General features: G+C 42.8%; 1 protein-coding gene across 2 annotated transcripts in view; it reads left to right on the top strand.

Annotated features, from left to right (window-relative positions):
- Positions 1–26,881, top strand: part of tmem121ab (transmembrane protein 121Ab) — a 59,395-nt gene that overhangs the window by 11,860 nt on the left and 20,654 nt on the right. Inside the window, exon 1 of one of the 2 annotated variants that reach the window (XM_080289830.1) lies at positions 20,212–20,310. The exons of the other annotated variant lie outside the window; for it this stretch is intronic. The gene's annotated coding sequence lies outside the window, so the exon portion shown is untranslated. Of the gene's footprint in view, positions 1–20,211; positions 20,311–26,881 lie in introns of those variants that run through there. 2 annotated transcript variants of the gene reach the window in all.

Consider the following 26,881-nt stretch of genomic DNA (forward strand, 5'->3'; position numbering starts at 1 on the left):
CGGTGTCCAAACCAAATATATACAGTAGATAATAAGGGAACACCGCTAGATCGTCCTCTAAGCATCCTTATTTGTAAAGCTGGCAATGCTGTGCAGGTGTGATTGTGCATAATTACAGTTTGTGCTTTTTTTCCTTGTAATTAAGTCTGGCCCATCGAGTCAGCACCCAAGCTAGCCTAGGCTCCATGTACAATGCAACAAAACAGAGGCTTGCGTGATTTAATTACCGTACAATCACACAGTTCACACACATGTGCACACAAACAACAGCAAGCCAACAAGGCTCATACTCTCTTCTGCAGCTCTCTGTATTCCCCTCTCGTTTGTCACTCGCTGCCCTTTGCCAGCCCTCTACAAATTCACTGGGTTTGTGAGGTGCAGGAGGATAGCCACCATGGCAGGGAATTAACCCTGCTGTATGGGGCCACCTGACCCGTCTGTAAGACATTATTGCCTGTGTGTTGTACGTTTCAGCCCACCGAGTGCAGTAACTATTGTGTATATCATCATCGATACAGATCAAGCCTGACGAAGGGAAAAGTCAGACACCCTGAGCTGGACTGGAGCCAGGACTGGTAGACTGATTAGTCCATAGTGGCTGCTGGTAGATGTTGCTGGGGGGATAAATTCAGCTCCATATGACTGTTACTCCGGCTCGGAAAAGCAGAAGCAGCTGCTGCTGTGTCACTGCCCCTCGGCTGTGGAAGGAGACTCTGGAGATACAGGACAACTCTCCTCCCCTTTTCCCCAAGCTTGCTTTCTCCCCCCTCTCTGCCGTTACTCTTTTCCTCTATCTCTTCCCACTGCACCTCCCCCTCTCTCCCATCTTTCTTGCTTCCTTTCTCAGCAGCACTTAAACACCAGCACCAACAGGCAGTAGATAATGCAAGGACACACACACGCACCCAACAGTGATGTACTCTCACGTGTACTGCTTCGTTTTCTGTGTGGGCTCAAACACAAAAGATTGGTCCTTCTTATCTTTCCTGTTGTCATACTGCCCAAATGTGTGTGTGTGTGTGTGTGTGTGTGTCTGTGTGTTTAGAAACGCACACTTGTGTATGGAAGTGCACTTTTGAACAAAGCAGATGAGAATTTGCCTACATACAAATGTGTGTGAGTGCTTGTGTCTTGTTTTCAGTGATGAGCACTTTTTTTAACTAGCCTGTCTCTCAACTCAGCACGGCACTAATAGGCATTCAGCAAGCCACTCTGCACTGCAATTAGCCGAAAACCACGGGAAAAACATTGATAAACAAAGATGAAACAATTTACGCCCTGCCCATTGCAAAACCCTCAATCGAAGTCAAATGCTATTATCATCCCGGCAATATATTTCGGCAGGTGGAAGCCCGCTCTGCCAAACAGATACTACTATACCCTTGAAACACATCAAACAAAAGCAGATGCAAGTGCCTGTTTGCTCAAACACTTATTAAAATCCCATATAGGCCACTTATGTGGGTGTTGTTACTGGAATCAGAGTTAAAGCAGTGGTGGCTGTTTCATCCTTGTCCCCACAGTGCTATGGCAGAGAGTATCAGGGGCTACTAGCCATAGTTTCATGTCAGAGCCAAAGTCAGGGAATGCAGCCACCATCGTGACTGAAAAGCTCCATCATCCAGCAAACACGGTCATCTATCCTGAGCTGACTGCAGAGCAAAAGAGATAGCTTGAGGAATTTAAAACAAAAAAAATGGAAAAAAGAAAAACATGAATTGTTTGCTCTTTCTTTTCTCATTGGCTTTCTATCTATACCATCAGCCATTGCTATAGATTTCTCTCATTTCGAGCTATTTCTTAGCTGAAAATGTTTACACTTAATGAAACAGACCAGCCCACTCCCTGATGCCTGATGCCTTTGAACATTATTCTTAGCCTCAGCAGATCAATATCAACTATGTTCCCTGTCGGTCTGTTTGCAATCACTAAAACTTGGTAGTAATGAATTTTTTTTTCACCTCAAACTCTCTGGAGCTGTGTGATGAAACCAGCAGCATCTCCATCTCTTACTAGGCTTTACTTGTGAATGCTGTCAGGCCAAATATCTCTCATATCTTGTTGTTTTTAATCTCTTGCCAATAATTGAAGCATGCCAGGAAGGAAATGCTTGTATTACCAATCACAGCAGCCACTTACATTGATGCAAGTTGTTGGAAACCAAGTGGAGGTCGGAAATTGAATAAGGGGCCGGACTGTATCAAACCAGCAGACAGACAGCTGGTCTGCACATTGTACTGGTCAAACAAGTGGTCTGCTGGCACCCTTTTTAAATCTGAGACGGTCAACAGGAGTCAAAAATGTTGACTGGTGCCTTGCATCACTGGACACTGGAGTGAGTTTTACAAGGTCTCAGTCAATGGCCATGACAAGCTACAAGCGACATGTTTGCACTCTAGACGGCACTGGGGAACCCGTGCATCTATATTCTGAAGCTCATCTGTCTAAGAAAAAACAAATTTACAATTCCCACTAGCCCTGAACAGGAGTATGCACATGTACACAGTGAAAATATACTAAAAAGAGGGATAAAGTGCAGCCTGAGGACAAGATAAAGACAGTCTACGTATCTAAAATGCTAAAAACTTCAATATTATAGGATTTTACTAGATAAGCCTACTAAACACAAAACATAATTGGTATATTGAGGATCAAAACAGCAGGATTTCCTTAAAAAGGGCAGAAAAAATAAAGAAAAACAGCTATAAACAGTGATAAGAGGACTGAGGAATTCAGAAGGGTACCTGACCTAATGTTAAAACTGTGGTTGTAATTACTGATAGGAAAACCACTGTTATATAGTCATTTCAAAACCACACAGCTAGTTTGCTATAAGCAGTTGCAAAAATAATATGAGCTCACTTCATATGTAGAAGGGTGCAAAACCGTTTCAATCATCCTATAACTCGTGCGAGGCTTGGTCTGAAACGTTTCTGTGTCAATTTTGGTGAAGATTGGGGGGAAAATGTTTGTGAAAATTTAAAAAGAAAAGAAAATCCTTCATAAAGATTGCATCAGTTAGTTTGATCAATCAATCTCAGTTTTGCAGGTTTGAGAAAGAAGATCATCTGGGCCTATTTTAGGGAAGATTGTGGTATGAGAAATATTTAATTATTTAAAGTTTTAACATGGTGATGCCGTGGTTAGCGCCGTCGTCTCACAGCAAGAAGATCTTGAGTTTAAATCTGCTGCTCTGCCGGAGCCTTTCTGTATGTGGCTTGCATGTTCTCCCCATGCGTGTGTTCGATCTCTCTAGGAACTCCAGCTTCTTCACACAGTCCACAGGCATGCATGTTAGCCTAAATTAGCAGCTGTCGAAAGGTCTGATTGTAAACATCAATGATTGTCAATGGTTGTGCACCACCTTTTGCCCTATGACATCTGCGATAGGCTTCAACCCCACCGATGACCCTAAATTGAATAAAATGGATTGGTGGATACCTCAAATACAACACAGAAAAAATATTACACAAAAATATCAACATCATAGGACACTGTGAAATCATCTTTGATCCAATGAATCCAGCATTGTCTTATTTTTGAAAATGGTTTTTGAAATTGATTCGTTTCTGAACAGAGGTTTAACTAAATTATGCTTTCGCTTTCTTGGTTGCAATGATTGCACTTCCCCACTTTCTTCATGATTATGACATGAAGTATACTTACTTTTGAAACACAATACTTACAAATTCAGCCTCGCTAAGACGATTTTGAGTCCAGGAAGATAAAAAATAAAGAGACACTTTGTTATGAGATTGGTCAGGCTATCGTTACATCCTAACCCACAACTTATGTAACAATATTATTAGTAGTAATAATAATAATAATAATAATAATAATGAATAAATAAATAATATTGAAGCAGAAAATAACAAGTGTTGTAAATAATTTGGGTGTTTTAGACGAACTGCTACTCCCTGCATTCAAAATTCAGTTCTGAATTCTGACTGTTTAATTGTATTCACAAAGTATTCGACAATAACATGAAAAGTGAATAGTGAAAGAGTGAACGGGGTGATTTCAGACAGTCCTGGACTGTACGGTTTGTCTTTGGGCTTTTTATAACCTGCTGACAATGAACAGGACCTACAGATTGTTGAAATGATTGGCAGGGCATCACGGTTTCATCACTGTCACCATTTTTCCTGCCTCTGCTTTCAGTCAGTGGGTTTAAAGACTACAGTCTATTGTTTATTTTTTATCTGAAATTTAGCTAAATCAAATTAGGCTCTGTTATGTACAGTGTGGGCTGGGAGCGCTCTGTGTCTGTATTAAAAACTATTTTGCACAGATACTCATCCCATTCTTCATTCCAGAGCAGAGTTAACATGATTCATGATTATTGTCTAACAGCAAGCCCTGCTTTGTGTCCCCCTCCCCCATTTCTAGCCCTGCAGACTGCTGTGGTTTCTGCCTGATCAATGTGTGTTCTTACCAACTCCATCTCTTTCTAATTAAGATATTTCACTGTGTTCTCCATAAGGATTTCACAGAAAGGTCAAGCTGACTATTTTCCCATTTGGGTCTCAGCACATTTGCAAAGGTCCTGCTCGCCATGACGACTGATCTACATATTTCCACGTGACAAAATACCAGCAACTGATGGCATTACAGATTTTGGGAGGTGTGAGATGTTGGGCTGCTCCTTGTTCAAGCCGCTTCAACGCCATCGGACTTATTTACTGGCATAATCGCCTAATGTTTCATCAGCGCTTTCCGATGGGACAAATGATCTCTATAAAACACAAGGAAACAAATTAACCACCGGTGTCAAGATTTTAATGGTTCCAATTAGTCAACACTTTGGGGAATGTGTATTATTAAGAATGATTGCATGCCACTTACAATCTGCAAATTCCACCTAGTTTGTAGCAGTCGCAAGCAATCTTTCCAACAGTTTCTACACTTGTTTTACAGGCCTAACATTACTGTAAGTGGCGTTGATTTAGTGCGGTGAACATCATCTGAGAGCGGGGTATTCAGTCAGGCCGACATTGCCACCCTAAGCCCACGCACACACAAATCTCCACATGCCAACAATATCAGAGCGGCTTATCCTGTTTTCATGTTGAAAGGGATAGAAGCTAAATATTCAGCCTATTATATATTTTAGGTAAACATGTTTTCTCCAGTTTGTGTCTTTCCTCTTAAGTGTTGCCCGTTCGTAATGAGGCCAAATGGGTATTTCACACTTTAACTTTCTATTTATTTTTGGTGTTCCTATAACTTTCTATCACAACTGAGGGCTGTGATTTAAATGCAGAGCTGCCAGTAACTCCTGACTGATTTGTTCCCAGATTACATCCTTTGGAACATTATTCTTTTGGCAGCAACTCGTTTCTCTGCAGTGGTCTGATTCCAGACAGAGACAGTAACCAATCAGTTACCCTTAGCAAGCTTTCCAGAATTTTGTGGAGCCAGCCAGAACAGCTTCTGTTTTCCATTGTTGTATAGATGAAAACAATCCTTTGCTCACTTTAGTACTTTCCTCTGCAAGTGAAACAGCACTTTGCATTTCAAGTGTGTGCCAGCATGCTAGCAGGCTGCAATGCTTATGCGAAATAGAGGTAACCAAAGTATGAAATAAACTGAATTTCTGAGTGTCTAAATGGAGTAGATGACAAGCTGGATCACCTAAAGTTTATGAAAAACCAAGAATTAGTGTGACTAACTTCATGGCAAGTCAGCCTGTTGGAGTAGTTCTGGAGAAATTATAGTCTGAGTCGCTATTGTCAACCTACTGATGGCAGTAGAGAAAAATTCAGGAGGATGACTAAAATCATTCATGGTCCTCAGAGATCTGTTTATGTAAATTTTGCCCTGCTGTTGGAGTTAGATAACAATTCAGCAGGTACCAGAGTACACTGTCTCAGCTGGGGACAGAGAATGTTGAGCAAAACTTCTCATTTATTGCATATGCTGGTATGTTATTCATATAGCTATTAGCTTTCATTTACAAACTAAAATAATTATTCCTTGGTTGTAAACCTTCTTGATATGTTGCACTTTACTTCCATCTCTCCTTCTGTATATCTGAATATCTGAATATCAAACAATAGCTGGTTTTCCACTGTTGTTTTATGATGTTCCAATAACGCTCATTGGTCACTTAGGATATTAATTCATGGTTTCAGACAAATGTGTAAAATTTTATCATTATTCTTAGAGATTCACTAATACACCAGGTAAATATCAATAATACCTGAGGAGCTGAAGTATCTCAGAGTCTTTTTCATGAGTGAGGGGAGAGTGGAGTGGACTGAAAGAAAGATTGTTCCAGCGTCTGCAGTGATGCAGACCCTTTACTGCTGTGGTGAAGAGAGAGCCGAGTGTGAAAGCTGACTGAAGTTCAGTTGAAGTTGTCAGTTTACTGGTCAGTCTATGTTCCCACACCTACTTATAACCAGTAGAGACCAAAGGACAGCTGTGGAAATTAGCTTCGTCCACTGAGTGTCTGACATACGGGTCTCAGAGTAGAGCTGCTACTCCTCCACATTGAATGCCAGTTGAGGTGGTTTGAGGAAGGATGCCTCCTGGGCATCTACTAGGTGCTTCAAGCATGTCCTACCAGGAGGAGGCCCCGGGGCAGACCCAGGACATGCTGGAGAGATTACATCTCTCGCAGCCTTGGGAATGTCTTTGTGTCCTCTGGGAAAAGCTGGAGTACGTCGCCAGGGAGAGGGAGGTCTGGGTCTCTGCTTAGACTGCTGCCCCAGCTGTGGAAAATGGATAGATGGATTTATCACTGAGAGTGGCTGATTTTTATCTGTTGTGTCACATTAAATTTACAGTGGTCAAATGTTCAAATGCGAGCTGAAAGACTGGAAAACAGTTCAGTTGTTTTTACAAAAAGAACGAATAAATGACAACAAAAAAAATTCTGCATCAGCGATCAGCCAAATTGATCATCGTTACGTCATTATTAGCCTCCTTAATCACTGATGTATGAATTTTCATGCACATTAATTATGCAAGATGTGTTTTGTGGGGCTAGAATGACCTTTGACCACAAAAACCTAACAATTTCATCCTTAACCCCCGTGAACATCTCTGCCGTAATATTGGCAAGATATCGAGTTCACAAGAATAGAACAGATGGGCAAACAACTCAAGCACATAATGCCTGTGGCCACTGCAGAGGCATGTAAGAGAAAAAACAATGAGACACAAAAAGAAAAGCATCACACCACAAAGAGAACCAATTAGAAAAGAAAGAAAACAGACATATATGAATCAAAATGATAATTTAAAGATATTTAAAAAAAAAAATAACCAGCAGGAATTGAATGGAAACATTCAGCAGGGAGAAAAACAATAATAAGAATTCAATAGACAACAGTAAGGCCAATAGAAGAAAAGAAATGTATTGTCTTTGTAGAACTACGTACATATGTTAAATAGATCTCTCATTCCCTGCCATTGCTTGAATCTGCCAATTTATTCTTTGGATAAACATTAGCATATTTTTTCTAGACATGCTGGACCCGTGTTAGCAGAATATGAGTAATCACTACCGCTGTTTACAGGAGATATTACACACCAAAGGCTCATTAACCAAACGGCTCCCAGATAAATGCCTGTGCTCCACTAAGAGTCAGCTGATTTCGGAAAGTCTGGAAACGGCAGGACTGCAGAGAATCCATCTGACCTGTCCTATTGATTGTCACAAAGCATGTTTGCCCACATCAGGTCTCAAAGCTAAACTCTAGACTAAGACCGTCACCTCATGCACCCCTTAGCAGCAGTAATTGCAGAGCTTTACACTTCAGGCAACTGAGGCTTTGTCTTTCCAGCCCCAGCCCTGCTCCCATTGCCTGTCTTGGTGAACGGGCTTGCCAACTTGCTATGTCACCATGGGATCTTAGAGAGTGAGGTGTTGCTTGTCCTATATCAACCCTCTCCAGCCCCACCTACCTCTCATTTTAGGAAACAGAGGAAGTGCAGAGCAGACAGACAGTAAGCAAGCGTGCGTGCATACGATAAGGGGAATGTGAGTTCTGCTTGTGAGACCTTGTTTTTGTCTTTCAGAGTTCTGGCATGTTTGCCTCCAAATGAGAGGCATGGTATGTCAGATATAAGTAAAACTGCACAGAGATAAACAGAGAAAGAGACTTAAAAGCACGCCGCCGCCAAAGGTGTGCGCCTGTGTGTGAATGATAGAACGCTTTTGTCGCTCATCGTCTTTCTGCTCACGGCTGCGGTTAATTATTCACCAGGGTTGCGCTGCAGAGATGAACTGAGGGGCTTTGGGATAAAGGCATTGGAGGAGGAAGATGAAATTATAAAATCCTAATGACGGAACTCCGGCTGAATGGTAATTTCTTAAATTGATTTTGAAGAGGTGCCCAGACAGAACTGGCATGGAGAGACATTGAGATGGAGCGAGGGAGAGGATTCCTTCCTCGCTCTCCTTGTTTCACTCTCTCTCTGGACATGTTCCAGCCCTCTACACCTCTGGCCTCAGCCGCCTTTTTATCCTGTACTTAAGTTTCATCGCCACACATCTGTCCTTTTGTTTCAATCTCTCCTACTTAACCTCAACTTCTCACCTTCATTTACACAATCTGTTCACATATCTCTACGATGGGATCATCTTATGAACTATTATCCCATTTTACTCTTCACTCATATATATGCAGGACCCCAAATTGCAGGTCCCAGTCGTCTTTGAGGTGAACTGGAGTCTAAATTCTTTGGACTGAGAATGCAAACCGAACTTAAATGAGCATGAATGGATTTCAGTAAGGAAATGGAAGTTGACATCTCATGGTTAATGGAGTAAATCCAAGGACAAATCTGTAGTGATCTGTAGTCACATATTAAATTATACTTTTTCAAAGTTGCAGTGGTCTGAAGAGAGAGAGAGAGAGAGAGAGAGAGAGAGAGAGAGAGAGAGAAAACAACCCTGTGTATTGCATTTGCAGTATTATACCAAGTTTATTTACATTTTTGCATTTTTCCACATATTTGCTGTTTAGAAGAAATGTTATCGATGAAAAACAGCATAAATATCCACATAAACAATATCAAAGATATTCACTGTCAAACTGAGGGCCCTTGCACCTTATGTGCATGAACCCTTATTAGTCATTATAACTCTGGAGGGTCTGTAGTTGACATTGACCAAATACAAAGAAAATAAAATCCCCGGGAGAAGTTTAAAAAAGCTGCACCGGTCCGTCGTGGTGAAGAGGGAGCTGAGTGTAAAAGCGAAGCTCTCAATTTACCGGTCGATCTACGTCCCTACCCTCACCTATGGCCACGAGCTGTGGGTAGTGACCAAAAGAACGAGATCGCGGATAGAAGCGGCAGAAATGAGCTTCCTCCGAAGGGTGGCTGGCCTCTCCCTTAGAGATAGGGTGAGAAGTTCGGCCATCCGGGAGGGGCTCAGAGTAGAGCAGCTGCTGCTCCACATCGAAAGGAGCCAGCTGAGGTGGTTCGGGCATCTGACAAGGATGCCCCCTGGGCACCTCCTGGGTGAGGTGTTCCAGGCATGTCCCACCGGGAGGAGGCCCCGGGGCAGACCCAGGACACGCTGGAGAGATTATATCTCTCGGCTGGCCTGGGAACGCCTTGGTGTTCCCCCGGATAAGCTGGAGGAGGTGGCTGGGGAGAGGGAGGTCTGGGCCTCTTTGCTTAGGCTGCTGCCCCCGCGACCCGGCCCCGGACAAAGCGGATGAAAATGGATGGATGGATGGAAGTTTAAAAAAGTATAACCCCTGAAAATGACAAAAATGGCATCAAACTTTTCTCTTCAAATCAAACTTCCTTTGGGGTTTGGGTCATGGAGGCTTTTTTGTGTCTTTTCTGTTATGTGTGTGTACCAAATTTCAAGCACAGCTCCTGTTTACGTACATTCCCTGTACTTTCAAGAGAGTATATGTCCTTGTAAAGGCTGCAAATAATCCTACTAACAAACTGGACAGACATAATAGAGCCTCTACACTGTCAGGACTCGGGCCTAAATAAAGAATATATCAACCAGGATAAAATTCTTTTGCATTTTTTATCAATAAATAAAAACCAGATGAACTTTCTAATAAAAAAAAAACATTGGAATGGACAAATGGACTATGCACTGTTTAAAGTCTTATTCAGTGGTCTGCAGCATCTGGAATCCCACAGTTCAGCTCCTGATTAGAATAAGCTTCCTACTGCTATACTGGCATTAATGAGAGCCTACTTACATTCATTAATGTGTCTGCCTGTGTGAAGTTACTGGTTCTTGGAAAAACAAAGTGGTCCATGAGCTTAACTCGTTACATCGAAAGAAATGCCAAGAAACAGCTAAGGGAAGCTATTACATGTGTGGCGCCCTGAGTATTATGCGCATTAAGAACAAGTCTCAGATGTGTTCCTTATGTGTTCGTGCCCACCCCCCATCATCATTTTTTGCTATTTGTTGTGACAATAGTTTGCATCATAACACAGAGCGAAAAGCTCATTTGCTCCCACCTGATGTGATGTTAGGGCGATATTTAGTTTCGCCAGTAGGTGGCAGTGGCGGCTCAGCCAAACGGGTAACTGGCAAAATAATCCTTCACAAAAGTAACGCAGGCCAGTTATTACAATGGAAGCCGCCAGTAACACTGAATTGTTTTGCTGTGTTTCAGGTGAGAGCAATATACGAGAACTACATACATTTATGTAAAGTTGATGCTTATTTAACATGTTTGGAGTGTAATTCTTGTTTATATGGTGTTTAATGTGAGCGAATAAGGGAGTTGTTTCACGTTATCTGTGGGTAATCCTAGTAACATTTGTGCGCTAGCTAAGTCATGTTAGCCTCCTGCATTAATCTCTGTAACCGTGTTGTTCCATCAGTAAGGTGAAAGGAAACTGTTAGCGGGTTTCAGTTAAAGTTATAGGAAATAGACCAGCCAGTACATGTTATGTTGTCTATTGTGTACTGGTCATTTTCTCTGTGTGTTAAGGGCTGATTAATACGTGGCCATTACACGTAATGCCACAAAAGTAACGCAGGCCAGTTATTACAATGGAAGCCGCCAGTAACACTGAATTGTTTTGCTGTGTTTCAGCGCAATAAATCTTCATGTGCACCTGAATGAACCCTGTCGTCCTTCAGTGTGTAACATAATTTGGCGAGCCACCAGCCAGGAGCAGATTTCCTGCTCCAGACAAGAACCTAGAACACGTTAAATCAACATCTGGTAAAGATGGAACAACTACAGGATGAGATCAGCACAGCCTTGTGGACACTTGGGAAACCCGAACTCACCAAGGTATGCCAGCATCTTAAGTGCAGCGAACCAGCAGGGGTGGGTTTTAAAGGACAGTCCCGACGTGCTCTGATTCGGCTGGCAGAAAGTACTCTGGACGAGATTGAAAAAACAGAGGAATCTGAAGTGTTTCAGCAGTTCATCCGTGACCTCCAGTCATTCATACAGTCATTACAAGAACATCCTGTAGCTGAAGTGGAGATACAACGAGCAGAGCTCAGTGAGATAGAAAAACTGAAACAAGAGTACAGTCAGCTCCAACAAGCTCAAGCAGAAGCACGACGTGTTCTGGAAGAAAAAATTGAAGCGTTGGGGACCGAGTTTAGAGGTGCAGCTGGGATAAGTGAAAAACAAGTAAGTCAGCCTGCACCCTTTACTACACCAGAAGTGACTTTGAGAAAAGACTTTCGGATCTGGGGTCAGATCGGGGAAGCAGGACAAAAAGACAAGTTATCTTTCACTAGCTTGACCAACCAAATTGATTCCGGGCTTAAGAAAGGCTACTCAGAGACTGAAATCATTGAAGCTGTGATTAAGGCAGTAAGCCCTGGCCTTCACCTTCGAGACTTGCTGGAAGTGAAGCGTGACCTCACACTTCCCACACTAAGAACTATATTACGGGGACATTACAAAGTAGACTCGTCAGCTGACCTGCTTCATCAACTCATGAGCATATCTCAAGACCCCAAAGAATCTGCTCAGTGCTTTCTGTTCAGGGCAATAGAACTCAGAGAGAAATTACTCTGGAAGTCTGGTGATGACGATGAAGGGGAGCAGTTCAGCCCAGACTTAATTCAGCGCAAGTTCCTGCGCTCATTAGAGACTGGCCTCCTCAGTGAAGCCGTGAAGTTTCAGTTAAAGCCTTATCTTGGCAACTACCAAGTAACAGATGAGGTTCTAATTGAGAAGATAAATGAAGCAGCCAGCCTTGAATTAGAGCGACAAAATAAACTGAGGAGAAATACTACAGTAAAAACACCAAGGATAAATGAGGTACACACAGAGTCACAGCACAACCACACTCAGCCACCTTTGAACAGTGAACCAGACAGAAAGGATGAAACCCAGACAAAGGGGGGTGAAGGAGGTGCCACAAAGAAAAAGCAAGGACAGAATAAGGGCCTGGATTCAGAGACAGCTAAGCTGATTGAAGGCCTGAAAGCTGATGTGCTTGAAGTAAAGAAAATGTTTAATGAGACTTTGGAAGCAACAAAAGTAAGGTCAAGTATGGACAGTCGGTTCTCTCCTACAACAAGACGTGCTAGAGGTTGCCAAATGTGCAGAGAGGCTCAGCTTGGTGATCTGTGTAGACACTGCTATCGCTGTGGTCAGGAGGGTCACCTTTCCCGAGGGTGCAGGCAGGCTAGGATCACCCAGGGAAACGGGAGGGGGCTACTGAGCCGGGACCCACAGTAGCCCACTCATCACCCAGGTCCCAGGTAAATCCTGTCTATGGGCAAGACACCCCGCATCAACAAGCACCACAAAATGACTTCACACGCACTGAAACTGGCCCCAAAGAGCCAAACAGCAACAAATTGACAAGTGACACATCTAATGGTTATATACCCTCACAACGGCAAACCAAGCTCATCAGTCTCATTGGGAAAAGATGCACAGTTCAGTGCCACCTAGATAAGGTACCAGTAGAGGCCCTGTGGGACACTGGAGCTCAGGCAAGTCTGATTAACAATGAATGGCGAGAACAACACCTACCACACAGCACTGTCAGGCCACTTGCTGAGCTGTTGGGAACAGAACCTCTAGTGGCTTTAGCAGCTAATGGTAGTGAAATCCCATATGATGGGTGGGTAGAGACAGAATTCTATTTGGACTGTAACCCTGAAAATTGTCTTCTAGTCCCAATGCTTGTATCCAGTGACCCCAATGTTGCACAACTGCCCATTATTGGATTTAATGTAATAGAGGAAGTTGTGAGTAAATGGGGCAAGCGACAACCAAGCTCACGCAACGTTCGAAAAATCAGCCAAATCCTTTCAGTATCAGTACACACTGCTAAATCAGTACTAAAACTATTGCAGTCACCAGACCAAAACCAAAGTGTGGGCACAGTATTGGCAGGAAAGAGGGGACTATGTCTCGCTGCTGAACAGATTACCACCACATATGTCCGTGCACACATTGGAGCCCAGTTTTCAGGACAGAGTCTGTTATTTGTCCCGAATGAACCATCACAGTTGCCTGAGGGTCTTGTCATCCAAGAGGGACTGGTCACCATAATGGAGGGCAGGTCAGTGTACATCCCAGTCGCGATAGCTAATACCAACAAGCGGGATGTCAACTTAATCCCTCACACTGTTCTGGGACATCTGGAAGAAATAAAAACAGTGTACCCCATCACCCCTGAAAAGACACAAGACTCAGTGGAGCAGATTTCATCACAGCCTCCTATACAGGTGAATGAGGTTATGAACACACCCTCCTCCAGCCATAAGCCACCTCAGTGGGACCCTCCAGTTAAGTTGGACCATCTCAGTGAAAATGAACAACAAACGGTGAGACAGCTGTTAAGAGAGGAATGTCATGCTTTTGCTTATGATGATAAAGATGTTGGGTGCATCCCCAGTTTAAACATGCACATCACATTGCATGACACAACACCTGTTCGAAAAACCTACATATCTGTGCCAAAGCCTCTGCACCAAGAGGTGAAAGACTATCTTCAAGACCTGCTGAACCGTGGGTGGATTTCAGAGTCTAGGTCACCCTACTCATCTCCAATCGTCTGCGTTCGGAAGAAGTCAGGTGAATTGAGATTGTGCTGTGATTACAGGGAACTCAACCGGAAGTCAGTACCAGACAGACACCCAATTCCCAGAATTCAGGATATGCTAGATTCCCTTCATGGCAGCTCCTGGTTCTCTGTTCTTGATCAGGGGAAAGCATACCATCAGGGGTTCCTGGACCCTGAAAGTCGCCCCCTGACAGCCTTCATCACACCTTGGGGCTTGTACCAGTGGAACCGCATACCCTTTGGCCTCAGCTCAGCCCCAGCAGAGTTTCAGCGGAGCATGGAGGACTGTTTAAGGGGACTGCGGGATGTAATCTGTCAGCCATATTTGGACGACAACCTAGTCCACTCTACTTCATTTGATACTCATCTTGAACACATCAGAGCCGTCCTTCAGAGATACCAAAAACATGGTGTCAAACTCAGCCCACAGAAATGTGACATCTTCAAGAAAAAGGTACGTTTCCTTGGTCGGATGGTGTCCGAAGAGGGATATACCATGGACCCAGCGGAAATAGTCCCTGTACAAGCTCTGAGAGACAAACCACCATCCACAGTGGGGGAACTGAGTCGGGTCCTAGGATTCCTGTCCTACTATAGATCCTATATCCCAAACTTTTCAAAAGTGGCAAAACCCCTGTACCAGTTGCTGACACTGCCTCCAGATAAAGCACCGCCACCAGTGCCCAGGGCAAAGGGGAAAGTGGTTAAGACAAAACCGAAAGGTCGACCACCGCCTAACACACCCATTAAATGGACTGAGAGCCATCAAAATGCCCTAAATGAGTTGACTGACTGTCTAACACAGCCACCTATTCTGGGTTACCCTGATTTCTCAGAGCCCTTTGTACTCCATTGTGATGCCTCACAACAGGGCCTGGGAGCTGTGTTATATCAAAAGCAAGCAGGCAAGATGAAGGTCATTGCATATGGCTCAAGGACATTAACACCCCCTGAGAAAAACTATCATATGCATTCGGGAAAGCTGGAATTCTTGGCTTTAAAATGGGCAGTCTGTGAACGCTTTCGGGACTACCTATATTACGCCCCACATTTTGTTGTCTACACAGACAATAACCCTTTGACATATGTCCTTACGACAGCAAAGCTGAACGCCACAGGCCACCGCTGGGTGAGTGAACTGGCTGACTTCAACTTTACTATCAAATACCGGCCAGGGAAGAAAAATGCTGATGCAGATGGCCTATCCCGCTTACCACTAAACATTGAGCAGTATATGGCACAGTGCACATCAGAAGTCAAACAGGGTGTCGCTAGAGCTGCTGTTGAAAGTGCAGTATTGCAGAGGGAGAATCTGCTGCATGAAACTGTTGTTGTCAGCCTGAGTGCCGTCAGTTTAGTGCAAGACGCGGTCACACTGTCTGCTGGAAAGTCTCTGTCACCCGAGGAAATCCGAGTGAGTCAGGAGAAAGATCCCATCATCAGTCGCTTTTTACAACACAAAATCAACAACTACTTACCAAAAGGTCGTGCCCTAACAGCAGAACCCCCTGATGTCAGAATCTTGCTGAGGCAGTGGAGCAGAGTGCACATAAATGATGATGGGGTCCTCTATAGGAGAGTGAGAGGCAGAGACCAGCTTCTTCTCCCTAAAGAGCATCGTGACACTGTGTTCAGGGAACTGCACAAAGAGATGGGACATTTGGGGGCAGAAAGAACTCTGTGTTTAATAAGGGACAGGTTCTACTGGCCTCGAATGCAAAACGATGTGGAGCATTTTGTAATGCATGCCTGCGAATGCCTCAAGAGAAAGCGGCCAAGTAAGATTACCAGGGCCCCACTGACCACCATTACAACGACATTCCCATTTGAGCTTGTGTCCATAGACTTTTTGCACCTTGAGACTTGTAAACAGGGATATGAGTACATACTGGTAGTGATGGACCACTTCACACGTTTTGCACAAGCTTATGCAACAAAAAACAAATCTGCAAAAACAGTGGTGGATAAGGTCTTCAATCACTTTGCTCTGAACTTTGGTTTCCCAGCACGAATCCACCATGACATGGGCAGGGAATTTGAGAATCAGATGTTTTCCCAGTTGCAAAAAGTCTGTGGTTTACGTGGCTCTCACACTACCCCATACCATCCACAAGGAAATGGGCAAGTGGAGCGTTTCAACAGAACTTTGTTGTCCATGTTGAGAACACTAACTGACCTTGAAAAAGCAGACTGGAAGGAATCATTGACAAAAGTGGTGCACGCCTACAACTGCACTCGGAATGAGGCTACTGGGTTTTCCCCGTACTATTTGTTGTTTGGCCGTACTCCAAGACTCCCTATAGACATCTTGTTCAACTTGCCTTCACAGGAACAGCAATTAAGCTACGAGGAGTATGTGACAAAATGGCAATCCCGAATGAAGGAGGCCTATGAGATTGCATCTATGGCAGCCCAGAAAGAAGCTTCAAGAGGTAAACAGTATTACAACCGTAAGATCTACGGAGCTCAACTTCATCCGGGGAACAGAGTCCTGCTCCGCAACCTCAAGGAGAGAGGAGGCCCAGGCAAGCTTCGGTCATACTGGGAGGATACAGTGTATGTGGTGGTGAGTCAAAAAAGCCCTGACATCCCAGTTTACGAGATCAAGCCAGAGAGGGGAGGAAAAAGCCGCACAGTACACAGGAACCTGTTGCTTCCATGTGACAGTCTACCTGTAGAAAAACCACACAGACAGGAGCAAAACGAAAAAAGAAAAAGCCTGAGACAAAAAGGGGTAGAAGCTCAACAACAGCTACTACAAGAAGACACAGACGTGGAGAGTGAGGATGAGGGTGAGCTTGTGTGGAGGTTTCCACAGCAAAACAGTACCACCACCATTATCCCTCCAACCCTGGAATCTCTGGTGGGTGAACAACAACTGGGGGAGCCTCAAACAGCTGACTTCGACCCTTTCTTACAGGACCACAGAGAGATACACGAACCTGAGTTGCAGACAGCAGAGCAACATTACAACCACCAGGAGTCACAGGATGAACAACAAGATGAGCAAGGAGACAGTGACTCCAACAGTGAACTAGGGTTGTCACCTGTCCTCAGACACCCCAAGAGAGAGCGACGTCAGCCCAAAATGCTGACATATGATATATTAGGACAACCCACAGTCAGACAAGCTGATATGGACAGTGTTAAGATGGGAGCTATTTGCACCCAGAGACTGTGGAGGCCTTGGTGGCCTGAAGATATACCAGCAAGGTGTGAGAGACAGTAATAAGAAACTGATCCAAAATGAAGACATTTACATGAACATTGTGACAAGCAGAATAGAGCAAATGTAGCACCAACAGACAATGGACAGAATCTAACATTCATTCTTATGGTGTGTGCTAACTTGTCACATGCTGAACGTATGATGATGATGACCATCTGTAAAAGATGCCTTGATATGTAAACAAAGTTAAGTGTGGTAACAGACTAGTGTATTGTTGGCCGAATATTGAGTCTGGTTACAGTCAGAAATTCAGAGTAACATGATGAACTTGTTTACTAACCTTGAGGGAGAAAAATGGTTACTTGGCACAACATGATTCATGATTAGCTTCTACCATGACTTTTAATTTGCTGAATGCAAATTGTTGAATTGCAATGTTTCATTGAACAGATGTCAGAAGCATGTGTAGCCATAATTGTTACCCAGGGATAGGTATACTAATAGTACACAAGAAATGTACTGACAACGGCAAACATGTTCAAAGAGTTTAGGAAAAAATAGACGGAAGCCTTTTTTTCCCTCTTTCTTTCTTTTTTTATTAAGTAGGGGAGGGTGTGGCGCCCTGAGTATTATGCGCATTAAGAACAAGTCTCAGATGTGTTCCTTATGTGTTCGTGCCCACCCCCCATCATCATTTTTTGCTATTTGTTGTGACAATAGTTTGCATCATAACACAGAGCGAAAAGCTCATTTGCTCCCACCTGATGTGATGTTAGGGCGATATTTAGTTTCGCCAGTAGGTGGCAGTGGCGGCTCAGCCAAACGGGTAACTGGCAAAATAATCCTTCACAAAAGTAACGCAGGCCAGTTATTACAATGGAAGCCGCCAGTAACACTGAATTGTTTTGCTGTGTTTCAGGTGAGAGCAATATACGAGAACTACATACATTTATGTAAAGTTGATGCTTATTTAACATGTTTGGAGTGTAATTCTTGTTTATATGGTGTTTAATGTGAGCGAATAAGGGAGTTGTTTCACGTTATCTGTGGGTAATCCTAGTAACATTTGTGCGCTAGCTAAGTCATGTTAGCCTCCTGCATTAATCTCTGTAACCGTGTTGTTCCATCAGTAAGGTGAAAGGAAACTGTTAGCGGGTTTCAGTTAAAGTTATAGGAAATAGACCAGCCAGTACATGTTATGTTGTCTATTGTGTACTGGTCATTTTCTCTGTGTGTTAAGGGCTGATTAATACGTGGCCATTACACGTAATGCCACAAAAGTAACGCAGGCCAGTTATTACAATGGAAGCCGCCAGTAACACTGAATTGTTTTGCTGTGTTTCAGCGCAATAAATCTTCATGTGCACCTGAATGAACCCTGTCGTCCTTCAGTGTGTAACACATGCAAACAGCATCCTAACATTTGTAAAAAGGTATGCTAATGTTAACTCAACACTGCTAAATGTAGTATAAGTGAAGTGGATTTAATGTGCTTTCAGTTGGACATCTTTTGTGTTCCCGTCAGAAGAAATTAGCCACCTCCAGAATTAATAACGGCACTCCATATAAAGTCTATATCATGGGTGCGAAAGCCTGAACCAGCCCGTCACAGGTTTCAGTCCTGCCGACTGGATGGCTTTGTACAAGAAACAAAGAGGGCATAATTTTCCCCCCTTTTTTCCCAGTCTTAATGCAGCGTTGTGTTGCATTAAGTATGGATCACCTCGTGAGAGTGAGAAACTGTTAATTTCATAGGAGCCACAGGTCTGAATCATCATCAGTTTTACAGCCTTCCTACTGTCAAAAACATTACCCACGGCCTGCCATCAGCTCGCAAGTAAGATGGTTTAAGCCAAAGAGCCGTGACGGCATGTTTTTGATTTACCACGCTAGCATTTCTTTGTAATGACACTAGACTGGCTGAATGTGGAAAAAACATTTTTAGACTATAGCTGTACTTTTTCATAAGAAAAGGAAACATTTGGAAGTTATTTAAATAAGTCATTATGCATTGGCTTCACCGGTTGGGCCCACTTGAAATCAAATTGAGCTATTTGTGGTCCATGAGGTAAATGACTTTGACATCGCGGCTCTATGTGACGACTAAAAAAATACTGCCTCTTTTTTGCCATCTCTTCCCAAGCTAAACCAAACAGTAAACAGGATTTCAGTGAACAAGTAGGCCAAATGAATCATCTTGTGAAAGGTGTTGCCGCTCTGTAGTAGAGAGGAAGTGTTGTTGCGGTAATGCTGATTCTAGGCTGAGCAGGGCAAAGAGAAAGAGAGCCGTTCTGCTCAAGAGTGTGAATTATATCGTCAACGGGATACACTGTGGAAAGTGCATCAGTTGAATCAGTGCGGAGAACTGAAAAAGAGTATTTTCCACTACCCTCGACAAACAAGAATAAACCTGTAGCCTTCGTAACATCAACAAGGACAAGGGTTTCCAAATTTTTGATAACCGAGTACCAGTTAAGGGAGACAACGTATGATTAAGCTCCACACAGGAAAAATTCCCTCTTCAAACAATTTTTAGTTGGTGTTTGTTCAGAAGATGGTCCTTTATTTGGGCTTTTTTCTTTTGACTTTTAGGGGGGGGGGGGGTTGTTGTTGTTGTTGTTGTTTTAAGGAACCAGCTAAATTCCTACATCCTCTGCCTCCTGTATTTTTCAGTTTCTAAAAAGGCTGTCTGATGGACAGAACAAGAGAGTTGCAATTAAAAAGAAATTTTGCCTCGGTCTCGTTCTGCAGTGCTATGTCACTGTGGAACTGCAGATGGATAAAATGTACAGTAGTGCATTTCAGCCAGACATTAAAGCACCATATGAGGGAACGATCATCTCTTATCACACCTGACAATCATCGACTCATCGAATAACAAACTGAAAGAAATGATGATGTATGTACGGTGGCCCTGAGAGGCCAAACGGACTGCAACTGAAGAAAACACTAGCAATAAGAAAAATACTGCAAAAGCACACAAAACACAACAGAAATAGGAAAAAAGAAAACAGAAATAGGAAAAACAGATTTCCAAAAGTTCAAGGGAAGTGTTTCTGGGGAGACAATAACCTGACGGACCAGTTGCAGGAACCAAAATAAGAGTGGAGGATCTATCGGTTTTGTGAGGAAAGAAAAGATGAGAGGTAAGTGTGTTAGCTTAACTATTAGCCTAAAAATCTGTCATCAGTATTATATGAATCATGATAAAACACACCTACCATCTTTTGGGTTCCTGCAACTAGTCCGTCGGGTTATTGTCTCCCCAGAAACACTTCCCTTGTGTTTTTTCCTATTTCTGTTTTCTTTTTTCCTATTTCCGCTGTTGTTTTTCCTATTTCCGTTGTGTTTTGTGTGCTTTTGCAGCGTTTTTCTTATTGCTGGTGTTTTCTTAAGTTGCAGTCCGTTTGGCCTCTCAGGGCCACCGTATGTATGTCATAAGACTAGAGATTGTCGAAGTTCTGCATCAGTAACAGGTCAACATACAGAAAACACTTACAGAATAAACTAAACCCTGAACATTTCATAGAGTCTAGTGACTATAACCCATACCCATTATAAGAAAAATGACCAAATGTCTTATTCTGTGCCACTGTGCACGATTGCCCACATAAATAAACTGATTACCCCAGGACGTCTGATAAGGAATACAAGACATCTCACTAAAGACAGATGAAATACTGAAATAACGAGAAACACAAAAATTGCTCTTTTAATCCTGCAGGATACATTGTTTGATGATATATCCAACAGGCCTCACTTTGAAGAAGCCTCCCCTCTCTATTGTTGCCTTACTTCAATACCCCTGAACCATACATAGCAAACACTATGTCCAACAGAATGGAAAAACTGTAGCTATGTGAGATCCCTCGTTATTATTTCTAATGTTACTCTTGTCTTCTCAAATCTCCAGTAGTCTTCTCTGCATAACAAAATCAACATGTTATTAACTCAACTACATACTGCATGTGGCCCTGCATGAGATTCTTTGAAGGCTTTTGGGGTTGTGGTTGCTTTAATTGTGGCATCATAGTTCACACAGTTCAAACATGGAACATTTCCAGGGGAAAGAGGACTTGAAAGATGGGACTTTAAAAATTTATCTCTGAAATTACTCGATTGCTTTGAAGCGAATACTGGAGAATTAACAAACTCTTTGACAAAAGTAGGGCCAGTAGACAGGATGTGCCAGTGTTTTATATAACAACATTTGTAAGAGACTGGAGGATGGGTGAATAAATAGAGGTCAAAATCACAACTAGAATTTTTTATGAGTAGGGGGACGAGAGTTTATTTCTGTCCATTTGCATGACCTTAGATAGACTCCTGCTTAAAATCCTTTGATCATATTTATTTTTCTGAGAAACAGCAACACAAATCATCAGATTTTTCTAAAACCCTTCCTCAGAGAACAAAGTATTTTTATCTGCGGTAGTTGAGTGCAAGATAAAACCTTTCCTTAAACTATGTGGATGATAACTTGAGGACAAAATAATTTGTATTAGAAATGCCGAGCAAAGCCACATGCTGATTTCTTTCTCATGTGATGTAATATTAGAAATAACAGGCTCTGCATATGTTAGGCTGTTTAAACCTTTTGAGTTGGGCCGCGTCTGCCTTTTTGTTTAGGTTACCACCTTCAGCCCTCATGTTACAAGCTCAGCTGAGCAAAGAGTGTCTCAGGCAAAGCTCATATTTAGTCATTAATCCTCTCGTGTCACTCGCTGAACAAATCCAAAGCAATGTTTAAACATATGAAAAGCAGCATTCCTCTTGTCAAATACAGTTGTGCTTCTCAAAGAGAAATTCAGTGTTGAACTGAATAGTGGCAATATAATGGGACATTTTTAATGAAATCACAATGCCCTTTTAAGCCAAGTTTTTACGTTTTTATAATTGTTTTAATATATACATTTCTTATGGATGGAGCAGTGAGTCCAAAGCTCACTATCTATAGGAGATTATCTATGAATTTTGATGTGATTGCCCAGGATAGTGACATCATTAGCATGTTAAACCAAATTTAACTAGTTTTTGCCTGTTTAGTCCCATATAAACATATAAACAGTAAATTGTGGTTGCAATTGTATCATTTTATTTTAGACTTGGCAGTATCCTCAAGGGTAAATAAATGCTCCTGTGCCTGACATCCATGAGAAGAAACTAGAAAAATGTGGGAGGAGAAGGTAAATACACTCAGTGCTGCTCTCAGTCAATAGCTGCTGTTGAGTTACCATTGAGCAAAGCACTTAACCTCCAACCGAGCCAGCGCATTCGCTCAGTAGATCTGTATAGATGGATCTTCGAAAGCTAGGCTTACTTGAATTAAAAAGACATTTTCCATCCTTACCTCCACTTTTACAGTTTTACACCACCCTGTGCAAGCACAGCACACTCACACCTGAGCACACACGCAGTGACATACAAACACACATCGTTCTGATCCTTCCTCTAGTTCTGTCAGCCCCCTGAGGCGTTTCACCCTCTCGTTCCTGTCTCCATTCGTCCTCATCCTCAGTGACACCGTGCCGTCCTGACCAGGCCTGTTACCCTGTTATCCGTGCAGCGGGCCGCAGAGGAGAGCAAAAGGCACTGTGATTGACAGAGATAAGGCCTCTAATTAAGGCAGTGATTGGGGGCTCTGGAGGGGGCTTAGCTTCCTGGCAGGCAGAGGAGAGGAGACGTATCTAGGGCGCCCAGCCCCTCTGCAATTAGACGCACATCTGCTATCAGTGATCAGCTCGTTGTCCCTGGAAAAGGGAGACTTTCTGGAGCACATTGCCTGTCAATGTCATTCATTGTCCCTTTTCCTTCCCTTGTACAACCTGCTTCCACCACACCCGATAGACTGTGAAGATACTGATCATGCCACGCAGACGCGAACACAAACAGTACAGGAGAGTGCACTGAACATTCACAGAAAGTTTTTTAGTCCTCATACAAAAGCAGTAGCTAGGCAAATACCCATTCATGCATATACTTTACAGTTTATTGTGCACACATGTGTTCAGTCATCATGGATGAATACATGCAATCAGAGCTAAGATTCCTAAACGCCTCTTGTTTTAGGTCTTTTAAATCCTGCATATATAAATTCATGCAGACCTCATCAGAGGATGTGTTTGAGTAAATAGGATAAATGCACGTACACTACAAATAAAAGTGAACACACCCAGTTGTACTGTGGCCACAGACACAAATTTACCATACCATTAGCATGCACAACCCTGTCTCAGTGCTCTTACTGCAAGCTTTGGATTTACACTTTGAAAGCATGATCAGCCTGTGGAGATTTTACAGCCTGGGTGAAATGTCAGATCATCTAAGCACCAAGTTTTATGACTCTAATCTGGACAGCTGACACAGACACAGGGCCTACTAGCATGTTCGAAATGGAATAATAGTACATTATGACACACAAGAGCATACATCACGGGAGTTCTTTGCTGCTGGAGAGGGTTGTCGGATCGGGCCAATTTATGAGCCGATATGTCTACAGCCTAATTCCAAATATGAGGGAGCCGTCATTTGAATAATCTACACCGAGAGAGCGGAAGGCTAAGAGATATTTAACATGATGAATATGCCTGAGCTGTACAACTTGTGCTATCTGCTGAAGTCTTAAATCTAGACTCCTCGCGGGGTGAGAATATGGATGGAGCAAGCTTAAGTCAGTCTACGGCTTTCACAAAGAGAAAGGAGGAGAAAGGCCACACACTTGAATTGAAGAAACTTCAGGAGAGAGACACAGGGGGCCAGTTACGCATAGTCACCAACTAAAGAGATTTCTCAACAGAGACGTCTGCTGAAAAGGCAAATTAGTCTAGGACCAGGCATAATCCTTGTCTGTGAAACTGGCCACGAGTGTTTTCTCTACAGGGAACCAGGTCTTTATTATATCCTTACTCTTCAATATTGCACCCCAGACTGCCAGGAGACAGGTCGCCTCTGCAACAAAGGAATTTTGCTTTGACATGGTCTGTTAAACACCCTGGTTGGCTCCTCTCATCTGTGCATGACTGTTTTAAGTCATTAAAAAAAGTTACTGCAGGTTGTGTAGGTTCAGTTGGGATCCCAAGCAACTGTTCTTGGTGTCTTGGAATTTACTGTTAACATGAAGAGAGCAAACTTAGCATTGAATTAAAGACGCATTGCAAGGTGTGCACCGAGAATGCTCAATATAATTGGGAGCACAAGAAAGTCCGTTGGCTCTGTGAGAAGAGAGTAAGGGAGAGATGGAGCCCCTCAGTGCAGGTCAAACAGGTTCTGTGAAATAAGAAAGAAATCAGGACAAGGGAGATGAAGAGGCAGAGAGGGATCATAGTGGGAAGGAGGGGAGGAATCTGTGAGCTCGCTCAAGGAGAGAAATGGGAGAATTGGAGCATTTTCCCCTTGTGGATACTCAACGTTTATGACCAGACAGACAGAGACAAAAGAAGAGAGAAAAATATATATGTGCATTCTTTATACCTGCGTTTAGCCCTCGCATGGCTAAATCCTTCTTCTAATGTTAACTCGTTAAATTTTTGTCCTGCCTATCAAGTCCAGCTGTCAGTCAAGGCAGAATTGACCTGGATTAAATAATAAACTCAACATAGATCTGACACGATCATTTAGAAATACACAGCTCCTTGGCACTTTTCAACTTTTCCTTGAATGTCTGATTTAGGATCATAGATCATATTTAAACAAAGGCACAGTTTGGTAAGCTTTTCTGATTTTAAAGCTTTGAGTTAACCATCATGGTTCTCATAATGCTATATTTTTAGAGCCAGAAGTGACTACAATTAGCAATAATTATAGTGATCAGCTAATGCTAGCAATGTTGATTAGTAAGCATCCATCAGTTGTAGTGGTGCATCTGCTAATTAGTGTTAAATAGCATACAAATACAATGGTAGCATTTCAGTCACCATAACTGGAGCACAGATGGCTTGGATGGCTGTAGAGCTAACTGCAAAGCGTGTCATATTACTTGTTAGATAAGTGCATTGAAAATTCTCCAAAAGCACCAACACCACAATCATGGCAGAGAGCACGTTCAGCCAGTTGTGAGTTGTTGAGTTATTTTATGAATACTGATTTTGCTCCTAAAGCAAAATCTTTAGGAGCAAAATTATGCTACTTCTGTACTGTAAGGTCCGCAAGTCTTATTTATTTATTCAGTAGGTTTTTAGACTATAGCCTCCATAATGTATGCATGTGAACTGCACATAAATATTGTTAAAATATGTTTTCTGTACTGACATGCCTTCATTGCATTTAGCTTTTCTGTCTAAGGTGATCCAATTATTCCACAATATAGTGGCACACAAAACCACTTTGCTTCAGCATTTGCAGCATTACACTCTGAAAGTGTCTTACTGCTGCATGCAAACTGAATATATCAGCTCTATGAAAGTCTCATTATTATAGCCGGGGAGCTCATGCATGTTCTGTTGTTAGCAGGCACTTTGGTGCTGCCTTCTTCTAGCTTCTGCTCTTTTTCTCTTGTCAAGATGCATTTTATGTCTCTAGCATTTTTGTGTTGTGATAATTTAAAGCATTTCTTGTGATATGCCGAGGCGCCGGAGTCTGATAGAATCTGTGAATGTGAGGCAGAGTGAAGGCTGAGTATTTATGAATGGCCTTTAACAGCAGGGGAGAGATGAACTGCTGGATTTTCCCTGCTCTTGTTTCTTCGCCTGCTCTCTCCTTCTCCCACCGCGAGTCAGTGCGTGCCGTCCTATTGTGCACAACATTCAGGCTTAGTGTGAAAATCAGCAGATGGGTAATTTTGTTTGTATGATTAGTGAGGACGCGTGGGTGTGTGTGTTTCTGTCTGTGTATGAAGAAAGAGAGCGGGTGAGAGAGAGCTAAGGAGCAGGGAATAATTTATGACCGCTGTACCCTATAATTAGCAAAAACTAAATTGCGTGTCAATGTAGGAGGCAGTTAAATAGGGCTCAGCTTCTGTCAGAGGACATTACAAACCTCAAAAAGAACTGCAGTAGCAAACAACACTGTTTCCACTGACTACCGCTCTAAGCTCAAACAAAAAAAAAATGTGTCTGTAATAGGAGCCTATGGCCTGAATGGTTTCAGACCCAGTTTGGCGAGACCAAACTGCCAATAACTTTCTGATGAATTGCTAATTCTGATTACTTTTTTTGCCTTTAATCTGTTAATAAAGGCAGAAGGCACAGCCCAAAGGCGGAATCAATTGGAAAACACGGAGAATATTCTGGAGAAAAAAACACCAATTGACGTTTTTTAATTCTTCCTCTATACACTCTGTTGCCTATGAAGGTGCAGGCTTGCCCGAGGTGTGTGTGTGTGTGTGTGTGTGTGTGTGTGTGTGTGTGTGTGTGTGTGTGTGTGTGTGTGTGTGTGTGTGTGTGTGTGTGTGTGCGTGCGTGCGTGCGTGCGTGCGTGCGTGTGTGGTATGCACCAGCGTAGCATTTCCACAGATTGAGGCTGTTCACGTCTGAAAGGGCTGACAGCAGTTGGCTGATTGATCAGATTGACTTTTTAGCTTGCAACAGCACCACCTCCCACCCACCCGGCTTCGTCTGAGACCTTGAGTTAGGATGGGACAATATTTTTTCGCACTGTTCAAATTGATTCACAAGGCAGTGTTCACAATAGAGGTCAAGCAGCATAACATGTAATATCTAAATCAAAACCTAAATTGATTTGTGTAATTCTTTTGTCTTGCTGCTCAGCGGTTCAAGAATG

This window comes from Astatotilapia calliptera, chromosome 15 (assembly GCF_964374335.1).
Source record: "Astatotilapia calliptera chromosome 15, fAstCal68.1, whole genome shotgun sequence".
NCBI lineage: Eukaryota > Metazoa > Chordata > Actinopteri > Cichliformes > Cichlidae > Astatotilapia > Astatotilapia calliptera.